This window comes from Macaca mulatta, chromosome 9, assembly GCF_049350105.2.
Source record: "Macaca mulatta isolate MMU2019108-1 chromosome 9, T2T-MMU8v2.0, whole genome shotgun sequence".
NCBI classification, from domain to species: Eukaryota; Metazoa; Chordata; class Mammalia; order Primates; family Cercopithecidae; genus Macaca; species Macaca mulatta.
The window spans coordinates 95,013,267-95,035,337 of record NC_133414.1 but is presented as its reverse complement, the minus strand read 5'-3'; the positions used below and the strand labels follow the sequence as shown (position 1 = coordinate 95,035,337).

The following is a 22,071-nucleotide window of genomic DNA, read 5'->3' as shown; positions in this document are numbered from 1 at the left end:
TTTCCATAAGGATTCAGTGATGCAGAATCAGAAAAGGCTCATTCTGACACCTCCATGAAAACAACAGGGAGAGCATTCATTAGCTGGACTTCCTTTTGAATGATGCACTTCATCGCACACACCGCTGTCCTCCCCCGGTCAGGAAACAGTGCTTAATTCTATCGGAAACTCGCCCTTTCACTAGGCATGAGAATGAATGACTTTTCAAAGAAATGAGAACTACACATCTGCCATGGCCTGAGAATGCTTACACTCTAAAAGCCATAGAGAAAGTTACACCTCCTATCAATTTCTTATCCATCAAGGAGCACAATAAACAAGCTTTGAACTTTTCCATTTACCAACTTGAAGGAAAGAAATGCTTCATTTTCTTTAGTTTCTTGAAATAATGACTGCTTTTGCCTCTTACATTTATAGCTTCAATAGCCATGATCTGATATTTAAGGGTGAGTGCAACCTTTAAACAACTTATGATGTAAAAGAATTTGTCTATTACAGTGCTCAGAAACTTTTACTCTTTAGGTGGCAATTATTTTGTTGCTGTTATTGTTGATACACACACACACACACACACACACACACACACACACGATCATCTTAGGAAGTAATTGGTACAAGATTAAAACAATTATTTGTATTTTAAATTATTTAGCAATTTACAGTTTTCTTATTCATTTTCCTGGCTTCATTTACGAGTTGTGTATTTTAAATGTGGACACTGAGGAACAAATGTTTAGGGGGTATGCTGAGGACCTCAAGGAAAATAATTGTTGTCCTTGGGCCAGAATATGATGTTTCTATGCTCCTTATATTAATAAATAGCACACACATGTGATGTGTGTGTGTGGGGGTGGGGCAGGGTATATGTGTCCATCTTACTCAATGTGACTGACTTTTAGGCTGAGACTAAGTCACATTTGTCTGCATTTTTTCCAAGTCTCTCACTTCAGTTTATACATCACAGTTGGAAATTGTACTTTAAGGTCAAGCTAGTCACTCTCACATTCAAAATTACCTCCCACTCTGCCCCTGCCATCCATACATGTAACAAATTAACATGTGTATTTGGAATCTCTGGGTGTATTCTCAGTTCTTGTCACCATTTCAACCTAAGTGCTTCCAGTATCCAATTTAAATAAATGTTACAATTTCTGAGTGATTTACACCTCTGGAATTTATATAGCGACTCTATCAAGAGAAAATAATCTGGTCATAAATTATTCACATTAGCTTTTTTTTTTTTTTCTCACTCGAAATTGACTATGAGCACTAATGAGTTGCCATACTTCCTTCCAATACCCTTAGATGCAACTTGGTGATATTTGAGTCTAAAACTAATAAATGACACCCCCCAGGTCACTGTTAGTTTTGAATCCACATTCTGTCATACTATAGTGTTAACAACAACAACAACAACATCTCATTACAAAAGAAAACGTATCAAACCTCAAACAAAGTTTTAGTTGAGAGTAACAAAAATAGTTTTTGGATGCCATCCCTGAGAAGTAAAACATTCTTTTCAATTTTATAATTGTATAGTCTTACTTTGCATGTGAAAACCACAGATACATAGAATGACAAAATTGTTCTAGTTCACAAGTGATCCCGATACTAAGAACTCTTTTAAAAAATGGAAAAATACAAACAAAATGACTATGACCAAAACCCACTCTTAAAATAGAGTCCAAAGTAAAATTAAACTTTTAGATAATAAACATGATCAATTTATGAAGTGGTGTGGTATCTTTGTTTAGATTATTATTTCTGCTAACTTTTCCAAGGGTTGAGATCCTCAGTGAAACTTAAAACCATGTATTTCTCCCATCGTTAGGGATACAATAAAATGTAAATATATAAGGGAGGCTTCTGTGTTAGGAAAAAGTTGATACAACAGCTGGTTTATGAAAACCTATTGTTTTACACCATTTAAGTAGGAAAAAAAATCCTATAGTCTGAAATTGTATCTGCACATTTACAGAAAGGGGGAGTACACTCACCTACCCAATAAAGTGGTCACAATTAGGGAATTACTTTATAATTTTTGGTTTTACATTTTACTATTATTGAGAAGGCTCATAATTTGTCTAGGGAGTAAAAGTCCTCGTGATAAAGTGATAATCCAAAGGAATCATTAATTCCTCAACATGTATTTGCTTGAATAATAGTGATTTCCTTCGATAAAAAATAATAATTACCTTTTGCCTTTAATTTCAAACATAAGCTCTGAAACAAATACTGCAGAATTTTTGCAAGTGGCATAAAAAACAATTTATGTCTGCTTATCTGCTGTTAAAGTTGTATGATAAAAAGATACAACACATACTATGCAAAATTTAAACGTTAACAAATTAAGAGCAAAGTTGTAATGGACATACATCTTACTGAGTTTTTTTTTAAAGTGTAGTTATTAGTGTTTTTTAAAAACTAATTTATAGCTCAGACACTTATCAAATATTATCAGTGGATATACTATATTTTTAAAAATTTCCTAGAGAATGAAGTGTTTAAATATTTTTTGTGAATAATATTCAAAACTTCATGCCATAATTTTCCAGAGAAGTTGCTGACACTTGGGTAGCACAAACTAACTCTGACCTGTTCAGGTCCCTTAATGATTACATTTAAGGGTAATTTGGGGGGCAAAGTTGTAGGGATTCAAGTTTCCTGCTCAGCACATAATTGCAACAGCTGAGGGGTTAGGAGGTCACCACTCAGTGGAATTGGGCACCCATTAAATAGCACTTTTATTTCATAGGAGAATGAGTCCACAGTCAAGGGGATCAAGTTGCTGAAACTTGAAGACACACATGTGCAGATACATTCACTCACTCACACTTAGCCACAACTTAAGCAAACTAAAGAAACTAATAGTAAAGCCAATTTTCCGTGAAAAAAAATAGTTCACCTGAGCAGATACAAAAAAAAGCTTCATACTTGCTGTGCAAACCACAGCAAGCATTTTATGCTCAAAATATGCCTCTTTTACAGATTATTTGTTTCTCTAACGTTAAGCAACATAATAACTTAAGTATCTGGTTACTAGATTTGACAATTGGCTCTTTTGTGAAAGCAAATGAGTATGACTTGGAGTTAACCTTACAGGAGGCCATGGTATTATACTCTAGTTAACAATGGCTTTCTGCATACGTGCTACAAGTCCATCAAATCGATGGCCGTCTGTGCGTACTAGAGACACGGAGTACCAACAGACTGAACGTGAAACTTGTTATTCAGGGCCCACCTTCTCTACAGCTACCAAAGTATATTTTTTAAAGTAAAGGCCACATCACAAAGTGAGAAAGGTGTTAATACTATCTAGCATTAATTCTGTATTAGAAGGATAAAGTCGACCTAGATTCAAATTCTAAATGGTTAATGCTCCCAGATACTTACAAAAGAGGTAGATATTCTAGTAAACTAAAACATCTGTAGTAAAAATATCAGTACACTCACAAAAAATATAAAAAATACTGTTCATTGTGATGCAGAATTAGCTACTTTAACTCTACCAACTATAACCTCCAGCAACAACCACTCATAAAACAAATCATCAATATTTGCACACACACAAAATGTCAATTCTGATGCCATTTTTCTATATTTTGTCAGGTTGAAGGAAGTAGAAAAAGTGGTTGAGGACTAAAAATTCTTTCAAATAACAAACCAGAGTTATAATTCAAAAGCTTCTGTCTTTGTAAAGATTACATTGTCATCTAAACAAAATTACAATACCAGACAGTAATCAGGAAGAATAAAAGGACAGGCAGTTGTGTTCACTCTTCCAGCAAATAATTACTTACACATCATTTCTACTCTATTCTTTCAACAAGCATGACAGAAAGTAGCATCATGACAGAGCTCATTGTACTGAAAGAATATCTTAACTTTCTCTGTGGTTCACTGCTGCCTTAAATTTGAACAAAATAAGAGAAGGGCCGGGGAAGAACTTACTTGAGGTTTAAAGTTTCATCTTTAGTCCACGTAAGATTATGCAGCAAGTTTTCTTGCCAAGGCTGCCTCTTGCACATCCCTTTAAAAAGAACCAATGCTCATAATCTAATTCCAAGACGATTCATTCACATGTTCCACCTCTTGTTTCTGTGAGGCATTGATATCCACTCTCATATCATCAAGAAAATGTTACTAGACATTTTTTTTTTTAAAAAAAGCGAAACACTTCAACATGTTAACTCAGAAAGCATACCATCATTCTCCACGTTCTGAGATGTATGCCACCTGCCTTAGTTGTCACAAGCAACTAACTCTAAGCTGCTAGCAGGAATCTGTCTGCCCTCTATCTGTCGCTATTAGCTCAGCACGTTGATTTCACTGGCACTGAAGCAACAGCAATTAGCTATCTTGCTTCTCGCAGCACATACAGGAGACAGCTGAGTGCGCTAAACCACACACTGACTGGTGAGCTCTTTGCACCAATTAGTAGCAGGTGCTACAGCCCAAAAGACAAATTGATGTCCACTGATCATCGGTACTGGCTGCTTTATTGTACTGTGTTCGTCAGCCTGTCTGATTCTCTGTTCTGTTTTGTGTAGTTTTTTTTACTGTTTGTTACTTCTTTGGTGCTAAGAAGTTTAGCAGCTTACATTCAATAACAATATCGTTGACAGGACAAAATAATCTCTTAAGCTTCTTTCTCTCTCCCTCTCTCTTTCTCTCTCTCTCTCTCTCATTAAATCTACCCTCTTATAGCAAGCCCTCCACATCTTTGGGGCATAAAAACAAAACAAAACAAAAATTTCACAACTTCACACATTCTATAGGAGTCAAAAATAGTCTTTAGATTTTTACAGACACATGTGGCTAGTACTATATAAGGGTATCATGAAGAAATATACTATAAAAAAATTATAGCATATTTCTTAAACATTGTAATATATGAAATCTCCAAAACAAAGTTTTACAGATGGACTGGTAAACTAGTAAAATACAATTATGTCATATAAATCAGAGAAACATTTCTTAAGGAATCTATCTTGCATAGTATTTATTTCAATTCCATATTAAATTTCACCCATGTATTCACCTGAGCATATTAGAAGGAGGGATCTAGAAACGAGCATTTAAGAAGATATTTTAGTAGTGATTGTGACAGAGCAAATAGACTGAGGCTGGTTGAAAATAACAGGTGAAGAGTATCACAGACAAAAAAATCCCCCAGAACACGTTTTTTTAATGAACCATGTGGATTATTTACTAGGACGCTACATTAACTCTATTTAAGAAGAAAAATCACACCATCCCTACAGATACGTTGCAATATTTATACACAAACATTTGCAGAAAATAACATCTCATTTAAAACAAAATGGACTTATCTTGCAGGCTCAGTTTTCCAGAGGGAGGGAAAAATCTTTAAGAAATAAATCAGATAATTATAGATGAATATCTCGAGCCTCAAGTTGAACCCATTTGTTTTTATTTTATGTAACACTGAAACAAACTAAATTACTTGCTTCCTTAAAACCACAGATCAGTGGGAGTCAATGAGGACTTGTAATAAGTGAACACATACAGTTGTTATAATTGATATTTTTAGATTTTAAAATTGATGTGTTAATAAAGATAACTTTATTGATCCACGTTTAAACAATGTGCATATTTTGCATGAGAAGATTTTTTTTGGTCATTTCACTAAATGTTTCACGTGTGGAACAATCCATATATTGATATTTGTTAAACAGAACAGCTGGTATTACAAGATTGTTTCAGTAACCATAAGAATTATTAAGTGTAGTTATTTTTACTAATGACTATTCAGCCTCATTCCTGGTAATGTTCAATTATAACTTTGATGACACATCAGAAATACAGCTAGAAAACAGAAAATATTATCCCTTCCTCATCGTCTCTGAGCAATTATTATTAACTGACACTTGTCAATGACAACAGCTGATTTTCATTTTTCAAAACTAAATTATAATATCTAGTTTTCAGAAAAACGTATTTAATGAAATGTGAAAAATGCAATATTTACTGCAAGATGAATAAAGGTTAAGTTTTAACCAGTTTGAAAACACAGTAAGCAAAATGGAGTCACTGAAATATTTACTACTAGAGATGATAATTTCTTTGAAAAAAAATACTGTGTAATATTCTCGCCCCTCTCCTGCATTGTAAAGTCCACTTGAATCCTACTCTAAATATGACATTTAACTGCCTTTTTTCTCTTAAAATATATCATGAACATTCACTTCTATAAACACATATAGGTTTAAATTATCATTGATGTTTCATTGTATGTATATGTGTATATTTTCTTTAACAAAATACCTATTTTTTGGCAGATAGTTTCTAATTTTAATATATTTGTAAAAATCTGGTTTAAGATGCTTAACTTTCTGAACTTCCATTTTACCACCTTAAATCAAGGTCCTGGGTGAAGGTGCCTGGGGAGGAGTGGGCTGAAGCGCCCTGTGGTTAGCTTGTGAACCTTTGTGCTCTGGCTTAGGGGTGTGTCTGAGGAAGGAGCACCTTTTTTTTCTTTCCACAAAGGCAACACCATGCCGTCTACTATTGATTTGTCTAAAGACGCTTTCTCTAAAATTCACAGAGGTGCATGTGACTAGACACACTGCTTATACAGAGTGGTCAGTTACACGACAGAGGAAATGTAAACTGCCTACCACAAAGTCTGATACACAAGAGTTGCTCTTTAAATCGTAACTGTCAATCACAGATACATGAAATTAGGTTTAGTTTACTTTAAGGTGGAAAGAGTTGTATTAGGTGCTTTAGAAAGATTTTGAGCTACTTTGCCGGGCGCGGTGGCTCAAGCCTGTAATCCCAGCACTTTGGGAGGCCGAGACGGGCGGATCACGAGGTCAGGAGATCGAGACCATCCTGGCTAACACGGTGAAACCCCGTCTCTACTAAAAAATACAAAAAACTAGCCGGTCGCGGTGGCGGGCGCCTGTAGTCCCAACTACTCGGGAGGCTGAGGCAGGAGAATGGCGGAGCTTGCAGTGAGCTGAGATCCGGCCACTGCACTCCAGCCTGGGCGGCAGAGCGAGACTCCGTCTCAAAAAAAAAAAAAAAAAAGAAAGATTTTGAACATTGAAAACATAAACATTTAAAACATTTAAACATTGATGATTAGAATTTTATTTAAAAAAATTTAAAAGTTATATAATACAGTTTAAAAAGGAATCATTAAATCTATCAAAAATAGAAAAATGGATATATACCTTTCATTACATAACGTTAAGGATAGTTATCTAGCTCTTTAAGTACTAATTATGAAATATATTAAAAAGTGGTAATAAATAATCTGTCAAATTTTTAAAGTTGAAGACAAATAATATACATTTCCTGTTAATAACTGCATTCAAATATGTTCATATTCTTAAATACTGACAATGAAATGATGAATATAAATTGGTGATTATTGCAGAGACCATACTGAATCTTTCCCTTATGTCTGTTTTCATGGATTTTTATTTCTTAAATTCCTTTTTAGCACCATCTTCTTGTCATTCGCCTCCCTTTCCAAAACTAAAAAAAAGATTGAATATGTTTAACAGATATTTGTTTGTTCATGTTGGTGCACAAATATATATTCTATGTGTTATTCTAAATCTTCATCTAATTGTATTAGAATTTTGTATTTTTCATTAAAAAATGTATTTTTTACATTCCACAAAGCAATGATATAGAAACACATAATGCTCTACTATATGCCAAAAATTAGCTGCATCCTACACACAGCTGTGAAGATTACCATAAACATTTGTGTTCATGCCAGTTCATCTGTGCACTGGTATTTAATGAACAATAAAAAGCAAATATCTAGTCAAAGATACAAAGTTTCTTTTTCTGTGTTTAATTTTTTTGGAATTTTGACTTGTTTTAACAGCATATATATATATATATATATACACACACACACACACATATATGTATATATATATATTCAGAGTTTGCTAGAGTGCAAAGCTAATTCTCTCACCAGCAAGATAATTAAAATACTGTTTATGCCATTGTCTTACTCTGGCAAATTTATATATTAACTAAATGTAATATTTCTTATAGGCATTTGACTCCAGTGTTTTGGTAGGGAACATTTCAAAGTATCAGGTTAAATACAGCAAACCAATACTAACTCATATATTATTCTCAAATATATGTCTTTGAGAAAGGAAGACATAAGAGGATTTTGTCTATCCTTCCAGGATGAGGGCCGAGTCCTTGAGTCAATAGGAACTGCAAAGTAAAGAGAGGTAGAGAAGGCATTTTTTAAAACCCAGATTAAAGCTTTACTGAAGGAAAGCTTCTGCAGTATTATCAAAATAGCCTTGCTCATTACAAGCAGTGTCTCACCAAGTTGCCTGGGATCAAGTCATTCTAGAGCACTTATTGTCAGCAGTCATTTAGAGTTGAGATTCAAAGCTGTTGGGTATAATCACAATAAGACCTCAACCAGGGACTTGGCAACTGGAGAGTCATCTGTATTTACACCAATAAGTCTTTGTCATGATTTCATGTTGCATAGCTTTATTTTTTATTCTGATACCCTTTTATTGTCAGAATTCAAGGTAGACATAGTTAATTTAGTTTCTTGCCAGCAATATCTACTTTCACTTTTTGTTTTTAACCCTAGTACTTACCTGTTTTATAGTGACAATTCGAGGGATAAGGAACAATATAATCTTTATTTAATACTTGTCTCTGCTGAGTTTCCAACAGGCAGGATATTATTTGAGAAAAGCAATTTGGGATATAATACAGTAGCTTAAGGGCAATGCTCCAAGAAATAACTAATTTCATAAAATTATAGTTGTATAATAAACATACAATGTGATTTAGTAAAATATGTAAAGATGTTGAACTGTTCACATCATTTTTTAAAATATAATTCTTAAAGAGTATTAAATTTAGAGCAAGAAACTTATTTATATGCATTTCTGTTGGGCTTTCAAATAGGGACTATTTCTATGCTTGAGTGAGATTATATTATAAAGTCAAATTATTTGAGTATTTCATATAATCTAAAATTATTTGAAACCTGGAAAATAAAACTAAAGAGAAGTACAGATAATATTTGTAAAATACTTTTTTTTAATTTAACATATTTACTGTTTAAAACTATTTTATACTTGGGGATATTTCTGGTATTTTCCAAAGGAGAAAAATTTAGACTTTACAAAATAGAAAAGAAAAAAGAAAAAAAAAAAAAAAAAAAACTACATACACTACCTCTTCACAGTTCCAGTTCTTATATGCCGTATGTATTAGTATTGTATTGTTGTATAACAAATTATCCCAATTTTAGTAGCTTGAAGCAACACATATTTATTATCTCAAACAGTGTGAGTCAGAGGTCCAGGTCAGGGTCTTACAGGCTCTAATCAAGGTATTGGCTGGTCTGAGTTCTCTTCTCGAGGCTCAGCTGGGGAAGAATTCAGGTTGTTTGGGGAAAAAAGTCATTTGGTTATGACTACATGACTAAAGGCTGTGGTTTGTATTTTTTTTTTTTTTTTTTTTTTTTTTTCTGAGATGGAGTCTTGCTCTGTCACCTAGGCTCCTGTGCAGTGGCGCGATCTCTGCTCATTCACTGCAACCTTTTCCTCCCGGGTTGGAGCAATTCTCCTGCCTCAGCCTGAGTAGCTAGGATTACAGGCGCCCGCCACCACACCTGACTTTTTTTTTTTTTTTTTTTTTTTTTTTTTTTTAGTAGAGATGGGGTTTCACCATGTTGGCCAGGATGGTCTCCAACTCCTCACCTCGTGATCCGCCCGCCTCGGACTCTCAAAATTCTGGGATTACAGGCGTGAGCCGCGGCGCTGGACCGAGGCACCACGCCAGGCTTAACGACTCTCGGCTGAAACTTGCTAAAGGCATTAGCGACTCCCCTTAGTTCCTTCTGCCACATGACCTCTTCATAAGCAGTTTACAACATGATTGTTTGCTTTTTCAAAGCCCACCAGGAGAAGCTATGTATACTAGCAAGATAAAACCTTACATCTGTATTGCAACGTAATCACAGGATTGATACTCTATCACCTTCGCCTTAGTCTATTGGTTATAAGCAAGTTATGATTTCCTCCCGCACTCAAAGGGAGAGGGTTATACAAGACATAATGCTACTGGCCCAGATAATGTGACCATCGTAGAATACTGTCTGCTATGCTGAATTAATTCCTAAAGTATTTAGCATATTCAGTTAGACAGCAAATTATATCTAAATGTGTACAAATAGTAATTTGGTAAAGTTGTTAAAGATTCTGAACAAACATACTTTCAACAGGTTTAAACATATAAAACGTTTTATATGTAAAATTATACATAATTGTATCAGAGAAAAAATAATATAAGTCGCATCAAATTACAAGCACTTTGATCACTTAGTTGACATATTTAAAACTAGAGCAGTTGAGAAAAATATTTCCAAAAGCAAACCAAAATAAATGTTAAAATAATCTCAGTATAACCTTAAGCTACATGCAACAGAGGTACACCACATATTGTAGGATAGTGGCTACTATAAATTGTACTTTTTATATAACTTGCTAGGAACTTGGAAACTTTTTTTTTCTCTTTAGTGAGTAAAAGAAAATGTCAAGCCAGACTTATGTTGTCTGTCTTTAATAGAAAATTCCAGAGAAGATTACCAAGTTAGCCTCTTAGATTTCTTGAGTCTAAAACTATTACTACATACAAGGTTTACTTATTTATATATATTTAGGAATATATAATATATTGATAATATTTATATATAAATATGGATAAAGTATGCATATACTTATATATTAGTGTAAAAATTCACATGTAAACAAACACAAAGCCATTTAATAGGTAATGATTGGATTATTAGGGTCATGTAAAGCTTTCATTATTAGGCTTTAAATTATAGAACGAGTATAAATTTAAAATTATCTTCATCACTTTTCTACATTGACAGCTTATGGAAAAATTATCAGCATAATATTTTGCTGACCTTAAAATGGCCTCAGTCATTTCTAATTACAACATTAAAATTTTAAAATGTGTATAAATTTTATAGTTCTTTGGCGTTCCCAGTTTCAACAAATATTAGCCAAGTACTTTCTATACCAGACACAACCTTAGATGCATTTATCTAAATATTATCTTAAGATAAAATGAGACAAATCACCTATGTTTGCTGCAACCGAGACTGATATTATATCAATTTTTATATTTATACTGGTTTCTCTTTAACTCAGTAATCACTATTTTAGACCACTTCAAGGAACAAATTTTGAAGCAAATTTTTAAAAATAATTTATTCTGTCATCCTTTGTCTTTTTCATTCTCCTCCAAAAGCAGTCTTAGACAAGGGTGTTGAGGGAAAACTGGCATTAATGCAAAACAGAGTGCACTTGTGTCAGGCATTCCCAAACCAATCCCCCATAGAGAGGGAATACAGAGTCCGAATTACTGCTGAGCCCAGCAATCCCCCATAGAGAGGGAATACAGAGTCCGAATTACTGCTGAGCCCAGCAAGCTGCTGCTTTGCATGGCAGAGCAGATTGAAAACAGCTAAGAGGTGTTGAGTAGATGCAGTCATTTTATTCACTTGCACTCTATCAAGTAAGTCAATAACCCAGGCAGTCTCATCTTTTAGCTCCTATTGCCACCTTTTAGAGTCACCACCAAAACCTGGATCCTAAAGAATAATGGACAGCTGATTTATTTCTTGGCAATTATTCAGCTAGTTCCAAAATGTATAAAGTTTTCTTCCTTCAAATCCATGTTCTGCTGGAATGAAGGAATTTGTAACAGCTTTATAGCTTCATTTAAAGGAGTTTCACAATTTCCATAGCAACAGATAACCATGTCACATATTTTGGAACAAGGTCAAGTTCTACTCCAGACTCAAAATGATATGACAGGATAAGTCTGCAGTTAATGGAAACAGGTAGAAATATAGAATCAGGGATACCTTCCAAGACACATTATATCTTTAACTAAACTCAAGTTCATTTTTAGGCTGATTTAGCTCTAGAGAGAATTTAAGTGACTGGGAAAAAAAAGAAAAAAAAAGATTGTATTAAGAAGCTACCCTAATGCTGACAATCTGAGGAACAATATTTTTCGTCCTGATGTTGACAATAAAATCTGACCTGTGTGGCCATAGTAAGAGAGGATAAATTACAATGAGGGATATACTCGTTGCAAATTTTTAAGGTCTGAATATTATTTGTAAATTACTTAACCATAGGGTATCTTTCTCTATCATGTTAGGAAAGCTGTTAGATTCTAAAATTGCCATTGATTTGTACAATCTTAATCCAGTATCAACATTCTCTGTCAGTAATATCTTTTTAGATTTTGGGTTTACTTAAATTTATAGGTTAAATAAAGGAAATATAAAACTCAATCTATTAAGATCACTCCCACACAATTCTGACAGTATCAATGAAACTTAGTTCTGGGGAATTTCAAGAAAGACATTCTGGCAAAAAAGAAACTCTGTAAATGCTGCAATCCTTAGCATTTTTATGTGAAATGCCAACATAGTAAGAAATTACAAGTTTGGCAAATTTATTTCAACAAAATTATAATGAGAATCCAGTTTCCTGTATAGAGGAACGCTTATTACACACTATGTATACATTGTATTATTATCTCATTTTCAGAAACCTCATCTTGTCTCAATCCATGGAAACACTATCTGAAATGCTGCTTGTTTATTTATTCAATATTGAATGCCAATAATGTGCCAGGCAAAGCTGTAGGGATTGGTAACACAGTAATAAGACAGGCATGAACAAAGCACGTAAAAGAGCAGATATTCCTCAGAATAAATCTGGATCATTGAAAGAGACAAAGAATAAAAAAAGACTTTGTTGGACAAGGAAGTTGACTATATTGTCAGTTTGCTCAAGCCAGAATTTTCCCACTTTAATACTTTTGAGTAATTGGAACAAATGTAGCTAATTTTTCAGTCGCCTTTGCTATTAGAATGTGTTACACTAAACATTAGTAGGTGTAAGACTTGAAAGTACATTTTGAGGGTACCAACGTAAATATTCAGAGCAGATACTTCTCTCAGTTTCAATTTGATCCAACATTTAATATACTTTCTTCTGAAAAGCGATACTGTTGTTGAATGTTTCTCAAGGTGTGCTTTTAAATAGCCTCAAGACGCTCCCCCCAAAAATGAATACTCAGGATACTGTAGTCAATTTTCAATAATAAATAATAAACAGAGTACCGGATTATCTTCCCCGTCACCCTTGCGGCCTCTTATAATAAGTGAGTCTGTGTGCAATGTTCAGGCATAAGTTTCGGATTCTCATTCTTATCTCAGAAGCATTGTTTTTATTATTTTTTTATTTTTCACCTCTTAAGCCAAAGAACAATTCCACCTACTATTACAGCGTGCTATGTGACCTAGAATTTTCTTTATTACAGGAGTAGGATTCCTGGAATATCCTGGCCTAGCCTTCTATTAGACGTCTATTAAGGAGTGAATGCCTCTTGCAATATTATGTCTTCCTGGTTTGCTTACTAATGTACCAAATATGGATATTGTATATCTTTCTAGACATAACATCAACAAATTCCCTCCTCTGAATGATAAAAAAACACAGATTTCATGATTCATATAATAAAATATATCACAAGAAATAATATACTTTAATACCTTGATGGTGCCCCAAATCTTTTGCATTGATTCTAACATTTTCACTCTGTATTTCATTCTAAAACAAGTATCAGCCCCTAGAGTGTGTAATGAATGAATGTGTTCTGCTAAACCGTATTAACAAAGGACCTTATTTGAAAATATGGTGGGAGCCAATTTTATTTTTCTATTGATAGAAAAAAAGAATTGTAATAATAAAACTAAAATTTAAATTTCCGACTTAGCTGAATTCTGAATCAAATATGTTTTTCTTTTCAAAACACAGGCTAATTTTTGAGAAAATAGGTTTGATTAAAGTAAGCTATGGATGATCTTCTACCTTAAGAATTCTTTTAAACATAAGGATAATATAAAAATAGTATTATTCTTAGTAATATTATGACTTTGGAGAATAAGTCAACAAGCAGTAGAAGAGCAAAAAGGATCTGTAGAAATCCGTAAGTGGAGTAATCCATTATGCATCTATAGTTGTGAGTTTGAAGACTACAACAATTTTACTCATAGTTATTTCATACTTTTTAACAAGTAGAGTTTCAAAAATACATTGGGACTACTCAATATTACGTATATATATGTATATATATGTAAATATATATGTGACAAGTGCAACATCATCTTGACAAGATAAACAAATGTGACCATTTTCTTTAATGATTTGCTTCTAATAGCGTGTTCACATAAGCAAATAAAATATTTTTCTTGAGAAAAGTTTATGGAGCATAAAAAACACATATAAATTCTCCAAGGCCCAAGAACTGATGGGTATTTGATATAGTTAATTTCATGGAAAATTCTAGTTTTGAGATCTTTGACCTGCACCATTCTCTTTTAACTGTCGTTAGGCTGTAAAGTTTTATGAAACAGTACAACCAGCACTAACTCAGTTATAGCTAAATAATTTATTTTATTTTATTTTTAATTTTTGAGATGAATTTGTGCTCTGCCGCCAGGCTGGAGTGCAGTGGCAAGATCTCGGCTCACTGCAACCTCCGCCTCCCGGGTTCAAGCGATTCCCCTGCCTCACCCTCCTGAGTAGCTGGGACTACAGTCATGTGCTGCCATGCCCCACAATTTTTTTTTTTTGTATTTTAGTAGAGACAGGGTTTCACCATGTTGGCCAGGATGGTCTCAATATCCTGACCTCATGATCCACCCGCCTCGGCCTCCCAAAGTGCTGGGATTACAGGTGTGAGCCACCGCGCCTGCCCAGTTATAGCTAAATAATTAATATTTTAATAATATATTTGTGCTCTTAGAATCATCTCAGTAAATGTAACTAAACTGAATAATTATGAGTTTAACAACATGAATGCAGTCAGTTATTCTCAAAATGGCTGTTTTAAAACTCTTCAAAAGTTTATTTTTCGTGTTTTAAAACTTCATCTTAAATCTTATCTCTTTTATAAATGTACATCAATAAATTATAATTTCTAAGGCAGCTTAACTGTAAGTCCTTCTCCAAAGAATAAGTGCATCGCTATAATTCTTAATTAATCAACACATTAAGCTAAGTAATAAAGTAACGGAAATGATGAAAATATGAGAATATCAGTTGTGAAACATTTTTATAAAACAATCCCAAGTATCAAGAAGAATAAGTTTCTATTTCAGATATGCAAAAACTTCCCCAATACCAGTTTAAAAAAACAAAAAGTAAACAAACAAAATTGTTGGTTCCTTCCAGTTGCCACCTTCTTCTTCCCTTTTTTTTTTTCTTTTTTTTTTTTTTTTTAAGACGGGGTTTCGCTCTATCGCCAGGCTGGAGTACAGTGGTGCGGTCTCAGCTCACTGCAACTTCTGCCTCCCGGGTTCAAGTGGTTCTCCTGCATCAGCCTCCCAAGTAGCTGGGACTACAGGCTCCTGCCACCATGCCCAGGTAATGTTTATATTTTTAGTAGAGACAGGGTTTCACCATGTTGGCCAGGATGGTCTTGATCTCTTGACCTCATGATCTGCCTGCCTCAGCCTCCCGAAGTGCTGGGCTGGGATAACAGGTGTGAGCCACCATGCCCAGCCTTTTAAAAATGTTATTATTTTTAGTAGAGATGGGGTTTCACCATATTGGCCAGGCTGGTCTCGAACTCCAAACCTCTGGTGTTCCTCCCATCTCAGCCTCCCAAAGTGCTTCCTCTCATTTAAATAGCAAACTCTTAGATATCAAACTTCATTCAAGAAGACTGTCGTCACTTCGCACTTACTGTTTTGACACTTAAGTGTGGATTCTCACACCTACCTACAACATTTCACTGTCATGGATGCTTCAATTTCCAATCTTCCCTTTCTTTGCCTTTGCCTTTTCAAAACTTTTCAGAACCTCCAACAACCTAGAGTTTATTTTCCTGGATTGCCAAACACCATGCTCTCCTGTTTTCTCCTATGCCTGTAGCTCTTCCTTCTTAGTTTCTTTTAGTGATTCCCTTTTTCTATCTTTTCTCAAATTTTCAAAACATTTAGATTTTGTCCTAGGCACTTTTCTCAATTCATTCAACCTTGTCTTTCTCCCTAGACTTTTATGCACTCAGATAACTGAGGTTTCCCATGGAGCAGATGACACCCAGGTTTTCTCCTCCAGCCAGATCTCTGTTCTCACATGCCATCTGCTTAGTAGACATCTCCATGTAGTTATACCAGAAACTCAAAACAAATTTGCAATTCCCTCGAAACCTTCCACTATTCACTACAGTGTACTTGTGGTCTAGCATTCTCCCTCTCTGTAAAAGATACCCCCATCTATGCAATTGCTTGAGTCAAAAATCTGAGAGCAGCTCTTATTTTGTGTGTCCAGCAGGGTGGGGGATCACCTTTATTCCTAATATTCTCTTATCTCATTTCCAATCAAACCCACGCCAGTACTGTTAATCATACCTCATAAACATTTCTCAACTCTACTTATTTATTCTCCATCCTCTCTGTACCACAACCATTGCTCTTCAAGACTTCAGCAATCTTCTCTTAACCCTTCTTTTCTACTACTGCCTTCCTTCAATCTATTCTGCATGTCATTATCAGAACGACATGTGAAAAAGATTTCTGATTAAGTCACATCTCATTTAGAATCTATTATTGTTTTCTGAAATTTGTTTAATGTCCACAGTTCTTTACATAATTTCAATATCTAGTTTTATCTGGCCTCATACTTCTTTTCAAAATTTATTTCATTCCACTCTCCTCTTGTCTACCTACATTTTAGTAATTCTGAACACTATTTAATAAAGCATGTCACAATCACTCCAGACTTATGTCCTGTTCATATGCTAATATTTCTGCTGAAAAAAGTGATTTTCATTCCCAGTCTACCTTCCATACACATATTATGCCAGCTAATTCATAGATGTTCCTGAAATCTCAAATATCACAAGCTCCTGAAAAATTAAACTTTATATTATAAGCAAATTTATGTGCCATCGTAACATTGTGTAATTTGTCCTTTATTCCTCCATTTGTTTTACAATGTTGATCTTCTTAACAGGACCATACATTTAATGACATCAGAGACTAGGTTTCCCTTGCACTATATTCTGGAATCTGGCATAATGACTGGCACAGAGCAAATAATGGATACATACAGGTTTATTTAAATTCATTTAAAAAATAGTTTCACTTGTTAAGAAAGTACAGAAATGTCAACACAGAGAAAAATGAAATGTGCATCTAACAGGTAAAAATTAAGAAAAAGGTATGGCAAAAATATTTGTGTATGATTTCCATTTAATCTTTATAATAACCCTTCAATGTTGTCATTATATCCCATTTTACAGAACAGAAAGCTGAGTTCAGAGAAGCTAAATATCTTGCAATTGCTTGTAGCTAATAAATAAATGACAAGCCCTTATTGTAACAAATGGGGTCTCTTCTGATCTGGTCACCTCTTTTCTTCATCAGAATAAGGTCTTTCTGTTGTTCCCTTTATATCCTATATATCAGCTATAAGACATGATTACAGTTCCCCATTTACCCATTAATGCCTGAGGTTGCAATTTTTTGAATTTTTGCAATCAGACCTTGGTGTTGATCTCGAGCAGTAGAATATAATTCCCACATGCTTAGCATTCCGATAAGGGAACACTAGGCATAATTGGCCAAATACGTTTGTGCTTCTGAGTCTTTCCTCTTGTTTCCATCTGATGTGAGGCTATTTTCTTTCTTGACCTTCATACCAACTCCCAGACATTGGAAATTTTGTTTATTCCTTTGAATCTTACACATTTCAGTTAAACAGTTAACATTGTGATAGTGTCTTTGTCACCCGATTGTAGTCAAATGTCCCTCATCTGCACCAGTAGCACCAAGGCTCACCTTTATTCTAACACACCTCACTACAGTTGACCCTTGGACAATAAGGGTTTGGACTGTGCAGGTCCACTTATATGTTGATTTTTGTTTAATAAATATATTGTTTTTTTAATATTTGTCACAAGTTGAAAAAACTCACAAACTGTGCCGCCAAAAATATTGAAAAAAATAAGAAGAAAATGTATGGCATGAATACATAAAATATATGTAGCTACTAGTCTATTTTATTATTTATTACCATGACATGTACATATATCTATTATAAAAACTTAAAATTTATCAAAATTTGGGCACACAAAGACCGTATATGGCACCATTCACAGTTAAGAGAAATGTAAACACATGTAAAAATGTAGTATTGTAACTGCATAACATTTACTGCATCATATACTGTTCTACAGTAATAATTTCATAGCCCCCTCCTGTTGCTATTGCAGTGAGCTCAAGTGTTGGGAGTATTCTCTTAAAACACGATGTGAGGTGGATCATCTCTGCATCAGCAGTCATTTCTCCAGTAAATTGCATATCACAGTAAAAAGTAATCTCTTCAGGTTCTCATGTGTTTTTGTCATGTTTAATGCAGTACCTAAACCGTGAATAACACCATGGGATCCATACAAAGTGGCACTAGTGATGCCGAAAGTACTTCCAGGCAGCAAAGTCATGCCATTACAAGAAAAAGTGGAATGCTTAATATGCACTATATAGTTTGAGGTCTGCAGCTGAGGTGGACCATCATTTCAGACAGATGATTCATCTTGCAAACAGACAATAAACACAGTACTCTACTCTAAACGTATTTCTCTCTCCCTTATTATTTTCTTTTTTTTAAAATTATACTTTAAATTCTAGGATACATGTGCATAACATGCAGGTTTGTTACATATGTATACTTGTGCCATGTTGGTGTGCTGCACCCATCAACTCGTCCTTTACATCAGGTATAATTCCCAATGCAATCCCTCCACCCTCCCTGCTCCCCATAATAGGCCCCTGTGTGTGATGTTCCCCTTCCCAAGTCCAAGTTTTCTTAACATTTTCTTTTTTCTAGCTTGCTTTATTAAAAAAATACACTCTATAATACATATAGCATGCAAAGCATGTGTCTTAATTGACTGTTATTTTATCAGTATGTCTTCTGATCAACAGTAGGCTATTAGTAATTAAGTTTTGGGAGAGTCAAAAGTTATGTGCAGATTTTTGACAGTGTAGATGTTGCCACCTCTAACCCCTGTGTTATTAAGAGTCAACTGGACATAGCAAATATTTACATGTCTCCTCCATAAATTATAAGCTCTTAGAGATCAGAGACTATGTAATACTCAGCATTATATTCTAGATACCTATGAAGGTACCTGATATATTGGAGATGTTTGCTATATATTTAAGCTCAGATTAAATGAGCTCAGAGCTCAGATCTGTCTCTTAAGAAGCTCATGAATTTTCAGTGCATACAGAAAATTGGTAATGGATATAACTAAAATCTAGTAGATTATTTGAGAGTCTACAAATGCTGAGTGAGGAAGAAAGACACAATTACAAAGTTAGAAGCATTTCAAGGCACTTTATTAGTTATTTAGGAAACAACTATTTTATAGCACAAGAAAGCTAACATAAATCACAATGTCAAACCAGCCATGCTTCTTGCCATGATGCCTTTTCCAAGGGAAAATGGGAAACTAAGATATTTTTCATGCCCTTTGATTTGTGTGGGCAGAAAAATAAAGTGGGTGGGCGGGGCGGTGTTTCAACACAATCATCTGTTCATTTTCAGGAGAATAAACAAAAGACAAAGGAATTCACTTTTATTAGTTCCAAAATTAATGGTAAATAAATTTGAATGTTTCACAACAGAGTAGACTTTAGCAGACCTGCTATAGGCCCAATGCTATAAAAATAAATTGAATTATAAATATGCAACTGTGGTTCCCAAATATTTTTTATATAGTTACAGGATGGATTCTGAAGTAATGATGTCCCTATTCAAATCACTATCTAATGGTATGAAACACAATAGTTCTGAGCTACATTGACCCTACAGGTCCCTCCTCTTACTTCATGAACTGCAGTGACCACTCAGGAAAAACTTACATATTTACTTTTATCTTAAGAAAGATAAGTGTACCCTTTCATATATTTTTGAATAAATTGTAGGATGTTCTGTATTTAATTGAAAGGTAGGCAACCTAAACCTTAGTTATAATTTATGCCAGTCTTTCAACCAGGACCAAGTTTTGTTGTGGTTTACTGATTAAAATAATATTTAATGCACAACAAATAATATTTAATATAAGATTGTATATGTAAATACATTAAGATAAATTTTCAGTAAAATCAGTCTTAGAATGTATTGTCATACTTTCTTTGTGAAAATGTGCATGCTATACTACATTGAACAAGTCTTAGAAGCTATAATAATAGCATAGCTGTCTTGCATAGAAACTTGCCATGAATCTTTAAAAATAAATATATATTACTTTAGGAATGAGGAAATTGAGGTTGAATTATTCTAAGTTAATTTTCTAGGATCACACAACTACTAAAATGTAGAACAAGATAATCAATCAACCTGTCTCTAAAATCCACATTCTTACCCATCTCTATCAATTGTTTCAATATCATAGAAGCTGAAATGAATTCTTGTTCATCAAAAAATGAAAGAGAAATCCTGTGACCTACCCCATCACCTCAACATTGCTGCCTGGATCTTTACCACTGAGATGATTCTACTAGTAAAATTATAAGTGACATAGTTCTATGATAAGAAATTCACAATAATTTCAATCAAGTCATTTGCATTAATCTTATAAAGAATTGTACACTATATTTTGGGAGTTACTATGAGACTCATGTATATCATCAATACAATGTCTTCTCATAAAACATGTTCATTATTTCTTTTCATACATATCAGTGCTAAATTTACTAAGAGAATTACAATATATGATGACATTAACACCTGAAAGTTATTTTCATTTTAATAGCTGTAGCTGTGTCTTACTGATATTACAGTCTCCCTTATATTTACACATATGCTAAAAGCCTATATTTCATTCTGTCTTGAATCATAATTAATTACCTATGTGCCTAAATACCTCAGAGGACAGTATTAGGGGAGTGACAATGTTTTATTCTTATTTATATCCTCCTTGATCTTAGCATAAAGCTTAATACTTAGTAACTACCCTAAAGTTTGGAGTATTAAAATCCACAATTCACATCTCATCTTTTTTTTTTCCTCTTCTCTATCTAGTCATGTAGTTTAGATTATTTTTGTTTAAACTACCTATTTATCACAATTCATTGATTAATATATAGCTTAGAATGTTCATGTGACAAGCATTCATTTAGATTCGAAAATATTTAAGGAAAAGACCTAAAAGACCTTTACTTAAGAAGAGAATAAAATGATTGATTAATTATTAGGACATATTCAGTAAAATTATTTAATGATTGCAAATTGTGGCAAATTGTGCTTTCCAGACTAGATGGCCACATCAATAGTCCCCCTCATAAATGTTCCTCTTTCAATATTTTTTTTTTCTGTCACTTTTCTTATTAAGAAACACAGTGTATAACCTCTTTCCTTGAATCTGTACTGGTTTGTTATTCTGAATCCAGAGGAAGTGAGTGTAATTTCTGAAACTAGGTGGTAAAGGTCATACATCTTCCACCTGGTTCTCTTTAAATGCTCACTTAGAATCCTGAACTGCCATATAAGCAGTCTGTCTACTGCCAGGCTGTGAGGAAGTCCAAATTAGGCCAGGCAGACAGACTAAACGAAGAGTTTCTGAGATTACATGAAGACAATGATATGGCTGGGTATCTCTTTCAGTTATTCTAACCCCCTCCCCCAGTGTTTTTATTCCATCTACTATCTGACTGAAACGGAATTAGAGACCCTATGCCTGAACTTCTAGCTATGAAAACACATAGAATATGATATCTAATACAATTTGATTGTTGCTTTAAGACACTAATTTTTCAGATGATCTGTTATACAGCCAGAATAAATGGGGTACTAATTTTTCATAGAATAGAATATAAATTCTTTATTTTTTTTATTTGTATTTATTTATCTTAGAGACAGGGTGTCACTCTGTTATGCAGATTGAAGTGCAGTGGGGTGATCATAATTCACTGTAAACTTGAAC

At 34.0% G+C, this 22,071-nt stretch overlaps 1 protein-coding gene across 1 annotated transcript in view; it reads right to left on the bottom strand.

Annotated features, from left to right (window-relative positions):
• The window catches only part of PCDH15 (protocadherin related 15), a 990,428-nt gene extending 986,168 nt beyond the window's left edge, over positions 1-4,260 (bottom strand). The window contains exon 1 of the mRNA XM_077945583.1: positions 3,952-4,260. The gene's annotated coding sequence lies outside the window, so the exon portion shown is untranslated. The remainder of the gene's footprint in view (positions 1-3,951) is intronic.
• Positions 4,261-22,071: the final 17,811 nt, after the last annotated feature.